Source organism: Adiantum capillus-veneris, chromosome 10 (genome assembly GCF_014529385.1).
Source record: "Adiantum capillus-veneris isolate H3 chromosome 10, ASM1452938v2, whole genome shotgun sequence".
Taxonomy (NCBI): Eukaryota; Viridiplantae; Streptophyta; class Polypodiopsida; order Polypodiales; family Pteridaceae; genus Adiantum; species Adiantum capillus-veneris.
The window spans coordinates 113,674,145-113,682,667 of record NC_140940.1 but is presented as its reverse complement, the minus strand read 5'-3'; the positions used below and the strand labels follow the sequence as shown (position 1 = coordinate 113,682,667).

General features: G+C 39.8%; 1 long non-coding RNA gene across 1 annotated transcript; it reads left to right on the top strand.

The window, feature by feature from the left end:
• Positions 1-547: 547 nt before the first annotated feature.
• LOC147449474 (uncharacterized) lies at positions 548-3,364 on the top strand. Its single transcript, XR_015189437.1, has 2 exons — positions 548-1,131; positions 1,245-3,364. It is a non-coding gene; the product is annotated as an uncharacterized LOC147449474 (long non-coding RNA).
• The last annotated feature ends 5,159 nt before the right edge of the window (positions 3,365-8,523 follow it).

The window sequence follows — 8,523 nt, the reverse complement described above, 5'->3', positions numbered from 1 at the left end:
GCTTTCCTCAACACTACACTGCATGGACATATTCAAATAGGATAAAGGGTGGAGGCAAAAATCAAGGTGTGCGTAAATTGTGTGCCGTTCGATCGAGGAAATATCAAAATCAACAAAATTGCTTTAAATATACAAACTGTCCGCACCCAAATTCTTAGCATTTTGTTTATTGCAAGTGGGCGTAGTGGTTAGAACACACGTCTTGTTGGGGGAAGTCGTGGGTTAGAAAATGGTGGGGTGAAAGATGTCCCTCATTTATAAGAGCCGGATCGCACCCTGTGCTAGTGGGGGCAAGATAGAAATTTCATCCCACAAGGTCGCACCCAAATTTGAAATGGGAAAAAAAGGGAACACCTAGTTGCAAGGGAAACATCGCAGGGATTTGAATGGAGAGGAGAGGCCTACAAAAGAGGAGAACGTCTCCCTTCCTAAAAGATAGCTTAAACCCTTCCATTTTGAAAGTGCTAGTGGGGTTAAACCAAAGCTTAAATATTTAAGGAGAAAAACATGGACTTGGTGTTATTTAGTAAGTACTAACCCTGCCAGCCCATGGTGTGACTTAGCTCTAAGTGACACACGCAAAGACTCAAGGAGTCAATTGCGTATGGTAGGGCTTTCTCTCTAAATCCGATCATGAAGATCGGAGCTCATGTCAATGCCACAGAGACGGGCCTAAGCACAACCTGATCTTGAAGAGCTTCTGGTCCGGAATTCTTCGCTTGGTCTGCGCTTCTTGATTGGTGCGTTCAACTGGCCGATAGCTCTTGGCTCTCTTCAGCAAACGTGGAAACAAGGCTTTCACTGCGCAATGTCGTATCTTGGGCTGCATTGCTCAAGATCTGCCTAACAGAAGAAGTGCTAGGAATCTTAGGGCTGTTTTAAGTGAATTTAAAGCATGGGCTTCTCTGGAAATGTGATCACATATGCTTGCATTCTGAAGGGATATCTTCTCTTGGACTGCCACACTTAACTACAAGCTATGCCCAACATGGGCATATGGAGCCAGGCCTTCTTTTCAAATGTAACCATTTATTCTTGCATTTCGAAGGTATGTGGCATCATGCAAGACGTCCATGTGGGAAGACGATTTCATCATGAGATTTTGAGTCAAGGGGCCTGCGTAGTACTCGGGTATGCATCGATTGCATGTATGTTGAGTCTTCTGCATACTTTTGAAAGCACAAGTTCTTGATACTAACTGTCTACCATGTCACCTTTGGTTATGCCCAAAATGGGTATGGCAGGAAGCTGTATGGTGTTTTCTATGAATCCAATGGCTCCAAATGTAATCACATATGCCCTGAAGGTATGTAGTGTTATGCAAGATGCTAACATGAGTGAATCAATACATTGGGAGATTGTTAGCGAAGGCTTTGGAAAGATGGTAGCAAGCAACATGGGTAAAGCAAAAATGGTGTTGGTTGTTTTCTTTGGATGCAAAGTGAGTGGTTTCTCTCATAATGTGGTCGCATATGCTTACAACCTTGAAAGCAAACATTCAGCCAACGACATGAGAAGATGCATACATAAGCACAAGTTGATCAGTATCGATGCAAATCGTGGTTCTTAGAGCACAATCATTGAAAAGCTTTTGTTCTGAAATGCTACACAATAGGGGAGGTACTTCACTCCCTTGTGTCACAGGTTGCCTAGACTGGATAAAATCACTAATTTCTCCATGAGATTTTAGGGGTATTGACGGTATTCTGGGGAATGACGTCATGAAAAGATGTACATTGAATTGGAAAATTTCCTAGATTGGAATGCTCAAAGTGAGGGGCTCTTGGGAAAAAAGTGTCATGTGTAACATTGCTCAGGCAAACTTGTGCATGGATCAAGGTGCATTGATTGTGATATGGGGCTAGCAAAGGTAGTGCAATAAGTCTTCAAACAGTTGGCAACAGAGTGGGACAGACCAGTCAGCAGGATGGTGGTCTGGGCATCTAGTATATAGAATGGATGTTGAATTTATAAAGGAAATGTCAATGTTCAACATGTGGAGAAAAAGAGTATATTTGGGGCATAGTTAAGCAGAGGTGATTATGTCATAAGTTACAGTTGAGACCCACTTAAGCCAAAACCTTACTCAAGTTACACTTGCGGATCCAAAATATTAGGGTGAGAAAATTACTAAGTGATTCAGAGTGTTGGCATTTGAAAAGGCTTATATATACTTCGGGGTGCTTGCATGTGTGGCACCTCCCACCCCAACGGTTATTGGACAACGAGATTAATAAATCGTAAATTGATTAACCAAATCATTGGGAGCCCTGCACAAGGTTTGAACATGTGACAAAGTTGCTTGTTCCTCTTTATGACCAATGACACCAAATATGAAGTTTGTCAAAAGCAAAAAGGACAATTAGTAGCATCCAGCAATTGTCATTTGGAAGTGCTACAGTCTAAATGGCAAGAGCACCATTTGCAAGTTTTCGAGGGAAAGGGGAGATGTATTATCTTTGTGCAAGTATATGATTTTGTTATAACCTTGATGCATCTATGAATTTTAATTCAGAAGAAGGTAATAGATCAGCTGAAGCAGGAAGGGTCCACCCTCTGTGATTCGATAAGTAATCTATACATGAATTAAATGTAGTGCTCATGTTTACAAGAACTTGGGAACGGGATTAATCGGGGATGCATTTAACAGAAGCACAAGAGAAGAGGAGTCTGCGTGTGATTTGGCCCCTTGGGTGCCCGGGCATGTAGGGGTGCCCTTGTGGAGGAGGTTGGGCATTGTGATATGGCTGGTTGCTCAGTCTTCGCTTCCCGTTTTGCTCAATGCTACTACTTGCAAGGAATTATGAACTTGATGCATCTATGAATTTTAATTCAGAAGAAGGTAATAGATCAGGTGAAGCATGAATTACCGTGTGATTTTATGAGTAATCTATACATATGAACAAAATATAGCGCTGGTTATACATCATGTATACAAGAACATGGAAACAGGATTACTTGGGGATGAATTTAACAGAAGCACAAGGGAAGAGGAGGTTGCGTGTGATGTGGCCCCTTGGGTGTCCGGGCATATACGGGTGCCGTTTTGGAGGAGGTGGGCTATGTTGATGTTGGGCATTATGATATGGTCGGTTGCTCAATCTTGGCTTGCCGTTTTTCTCACTGCTACTATCTGCAAGGACTATATTGGTGTTGCTACCAGCTTTGTCCATGTCTGAAGGAAATACTAAGGTACTTGTTTGTGAAAGCACTGTAATGGTGAGAGGATGAGGAAAAACTGCGCGAATAGATGAGCTTATAACTTGTGCTTTTATATGGCGAGTAGCGGTCTCATAGTGCTAGTCTTGGTCTACAGCGTGCTCTTTTTCAACGGGGTAATTCCACAAGCTAGTGCTCTTAATCAGCTTGAGTATTTCCTGCTTCTCCCACAGGTGGCAATCGGCATCTCTCTCTCTCTCTCTCTCTCTCTCTCCATGTTACATGTTGCGCCCACAAGCACACAAAAGCCGTTTTTGTACTCACTTACCAGGGCCATCCCCCCCCCTCTCCGCTCTCTCTCTCTCTCTCCCTCCACACACACACACACACACACACACACACAACGATTGGACCCGGCGCGGCGTTTAGGAATAAGAGTGTGACTCACCTCACCTCTGATGCACTCATTTCACAAGCCTCTTCCAACCAACCAATATTTTGCATGTGCTTGCTTTACTATTATAAGCCACCACTTTCTCTCTTGAAAATAAAGCGCAGTATAATAGCGCACGGGCTTTGCTCACTTTGGACGAAACTCTTTACATGACATATGCACAATCACATGTGGGTGTTTTAAGCTCATGCCTTTCTCTTAAGCTTGCGTGCGTGTGCGCACATGTGTACACACACACACACACAAAGAGTTCATTTCAAGGTCTACCTTGCGAAGATATGACATGCACAATCACATGTGCCTGGTTTAAGTTGATGCCCTTCCATATTCTTAAAGCTTAACGTTGCACCCACACGCGACACATAGAGTTCACTTCAAGGTCTACCTTCCAATTAGAGTTCATAGAGTTTTTATGTCTCTCTTTATTATGTTCATAGGATTGTGAGCTCGAGCTCGATAACAGAGGATTATTAAGCTAACAAATTTTTTTATATAGAGATGTACCTATGTTTTGAGAATTCAAGATTTTAATTGGATTTTTTGATAATATTGCTAATTATTAAAATAGAAGAAACATTGATGTTAACCTCAAATTAAAGGGAGAATTATGAGGTAAATCAAGAAGTTTTAAGATCCCATGTTTTACATTCTAGAACACCATGTGAGACACCACTTGGTGCACATGATTTATTTTTAGAAACACTTTCGTGAGGATAATAAATTTAGGTATTCAATTACCCCTATGTTATGTCTTCCTAATTTTATACATCTCATAACAAAGGGATTTTCAAATTCACCACTTGGAAATTCTAAACACGTTGACCAATGTCATGTTACTTTGTATCAATGTAGACTTCCAACTAGCCATTCTAAAATCTTCGACCAATTTCTATGAAAAAATGTGGGGGATTTGATACCATGTGAAAAAATGTTTAAATGTGTGTGAATCTTTGTGCCAAGATATATGAGAAAGAAGAAACAATATGTAATCAAATGTATAAGAGAGACAATTTGTATAATGAGACAAATAACCTTTTCCATAAGAAAACTACCTTGGATACAAGGTTGGTACTCCTCGATACCAAAGCAAGTACTACAAACAACCAAGCTTGGTACTGTAATAGAATCTTAATAGTATCGATAACAGAGATCTAATAATACCAAATAGATAATTTGGTACTCTAGAAGTATCAAAGTTTGGTACTGTAAGTACCAAAGCAGGTCTATGAATCACCCAGACACACAGTAGTCGTATTGAGAGAGAGACTGATAAGTTAACGCCCAAACCCAATTCTAAGGCTTTTACCCAAGTATAAGCTACAACAAGTATAAGAAGTGCAACTAAGAAGGCTACAGTGGTCCCTTTGTACACATTTGTTCCTAGGAGTACTCTAATGCCTAGAGAAGGCTGAGAAGGCATTTGAGAAGGTTGCACTGGTCCCTTTGTACATGGTTTGTAACTAGGAGTACCCTAGTGCCTAGAGCTTAGTATTAGTGCCTAGTTCCAAGATTGATATTAAGCTAGAGCAAGGATGCCACTACACTCTAGGCAATGAGATTAGCAAGGTTGTGAAGTAATGCTACTGGGAAGCACACTCACACATTATCATGGGAAAGAAGAAAAGATAACATAGTGAGAGACATTGCACGAGGGATTCGAACATCCTTTATAGAGTGATGTACCTAGAAAACAGGGGCGGCATGGATAACCTATATCTACATACCTCAAAACTATATCATGTAACATATCTACGGAAAGAGCTCGGTAATGCGATCCAAATTCACTATTGTCCAAACAATTTGAAGTTAAAATGCTCAAGTTATGACCATTCAAAAAATATGCAAAAATTGGTGGGACCGTGGCCACAAGCCCATTCTCATTGGTATAGAGAGTATATTTCAAAATCATTTTTGACCCTAAAGGGCCCTTTTGGGTCCATATTTTCCCTAATGCCAAGTGACTTTTGGATATTTCTTTGGTAGGTAGATAGTTCATGACAAAAGGAGTTTTTTTTTAAACTCTTCATCAAGAGATCATGACTATGAATCTTGGTAGGTCGCTCCCAAGTTGGTATGTCAGCTCCTGTGTGCAATTTACAACTCTGCAGGCAACCAACTTGGCACCTTCACCAAAAATGGTAGGAGTGAAATTAGGATGAACAATCTAACAAGAGTGTGCCTTCACCAACAATGGTAGGAGTGAAATTAGGATGAACCCTCTAGCCAGATTGTGCTTCTCTTTGTATTGCTCCATGATATCACTATTGTAGAAGGCTGATATCACTCCTACGAATCTATTGTTGAACCTCCTAGAATTTCTCTTGACTTTTACATACTTTTGGTACTTTACTACCTGATTGCTTTTATTGTAGACTCTTCCCACGCTTAAATGGGGTAAAATCCATGAGCATAGGCATGTATTCTCATGTCATAACATCACATTTGACTCCATATTGACTCTCTTCCGTCATGCCTTCATCCTTAGCTCTTGTTCACACCTCTAGTAGAGATGTTCTCAACTTTCATATTTTAACACCTTCCCTCAAGTTCAACAACATTTGTAAGGACAATCTAAAATGGGAGATATGATGTGAACTTGGATCTTCAAGACCTTCCCTCAAGTTTTGCATCATCTCCAAACAACCGTTATTAATGAGGAGAGAAGGTTTGATCTTTTATCCTCAAAACCTTCTCTCAACTCATGCAACATCTTTGACAATTCCTAAAATGGAAAAACACAAAGTTTGGATGAGAGGCATCTTCTCTTTGATGAGCCTTCCCTTGATCTAGAGATGGTCTTTCCCTTAGTCCATAAGCTCCATCATGCTAGCTATTGCTTTCATGTTTAGAATGAGGTGAAATCTTCTTCAAGAGATTCTCTTGCTGGCCTCCAACTTTGACTTGCTGAGAGGTTTGCCTTGTCTTCATCCTAGGAGACTTCTCCAAGTTTCCATGTCCTTCCTTTGATAGTTCTTCTAGTCCTCATGGATATTCCAAAGCTTGCTTGATGGGTTCCATTCTCCACCATAAGTTCTTTGCTTCCTTTTGTGAGAGATGGTCATCCTATCTTCTTCCATCTCTAGCTTTTCTCCTTGCAGCCTTTATGTAAGCTCTTCCATTGCTTGCACCTCATGCCTACAAAAACACATCATTGTGGATGCTTTTTCTCTTCCACAATTTGAGGTGGTTGAGAAAGTCACAAGTGGAAATCCTCTTGCCACACTTCATGGGGGAAAGGGAGGCTGATCTTTCCTTGACTTTAGTTGTCAACTTCATTGCATGCTCAACCGGCTCGTGAAGAGAGTACATGCGGCTCCAAGACTCCACCTCCATAGCCTCCTCCTTCTTCTTCTCTACTCTAGGTTGATATATCCCTTTTCACATGACCTACAATTCACTTATATGTGTAGGGTTTTTAAAAACAAAGGGTCGGCCGCCCAAACAACATAAAGGAAAATAATAGATACAATTTGGAACTCGTAAAGAGCATGTGAGCCTATACATGATAAATGAAAAAATATTATCATAAAGAAGAGGTAAACAGTTGTTGGTGTTGGCCAACATTCCCCCCCTTCCTAAGCTTTGTCGTCCCTGACAAAGCCATGTCGTGGTGGACGCTCAATGAAGTATGTGCTTGCAAAAGAAAAATGTGGATGAGGTAGCAAGCTAGATCATATGGCAATAAAGCATAAGGGAAATGCAAAGAACATGTGGAAATAAGTAAATGCAAATAATTATAAAATGTTACAATGCCATTAAGAACAAATAAATTGCAATTTGTTGAAATTAATTAGTAAAGAGTTTTGGGATTATGGATGAGCCTCTTGATTAGTTAGTTATGACTAAGGGTTAAAACACCCGCTGTAGCACTAGCTAAGTTGGAATGATTATCTAAATGTAAGATTCCCTATTTGTGTCTTTGTCTTTAATTAGCTAACTAACTCTCACAACTCTAAACAAATGCTTGAATTTTTCACTTGAAGCTCAATGGAAGTCTTTTCATTTCATTTTTCTTGCTTTCCATTTTTTTTTTCTTTTTTCACATTGACTCAAATTCATTTGATGTGTGTGCTTATTTTGTATGCTCGGGACTTTTTACTTTTAAAAGAAAAGCACCTACACTCGGAACCTCTAGGGCTCTAGTACCATAGGGCAATACATGTGAGTGAAGTACCAAATAAGCTGGAATTTCTCTTGCAGCTTAAGATTTTACATTTGTGTCACTTTTGTTTTTGCTTCCATTTCCTTTGTATTATCACTATTGTTATTTATTGGTTTAGTGAGCAAGCCTCTCTATGCCTAAAACACTCTTAAGGTCTCAAACATTCAAATAATAATTTTACTAACTAAGACTAGCAGTCAAGTAAATGAGTTAACCAAAAGTCACGACCTCCAAACAATAAGTCTCATCTATAAGACTAAACTCTAGATCAATTAACAAAGACAAATTTATGCATCATCAATGGAAGATAACAGAACATAACTAAATGCACTCAATCAAACCATGAAGAAGCACAATCATCAAATATAAATGTCCATAAACATGAAGCAAAGAAAGTAGTACACCTGGAGGTATGTGATGTGTCTCTTTGAGGGTTGTGGAAGCAAACATGCAATGATGAGGCTCGATCTATCCATGCTACATGAAAGATCAAGTTCATCTATGCTACAAAATCATTAAAAAAACACTACCACCTAGAAAGGTGCATCAACATAGAAATGAAAGTATTATTACCTAAATGCAAATTTTAAAAAATCCTATACTAAGGTCTCATAGTTGGATGCCTAGAGGAAAAAACCACAAAGGGAAAAAAGTGCCTTTAGTATATAGGCATGTGTCTAGTGCACCATGGTCAATCTGCACAAGTCAATGGTCTAGTGAAACTAGGAAGGATAAGAGAACTCTCTCC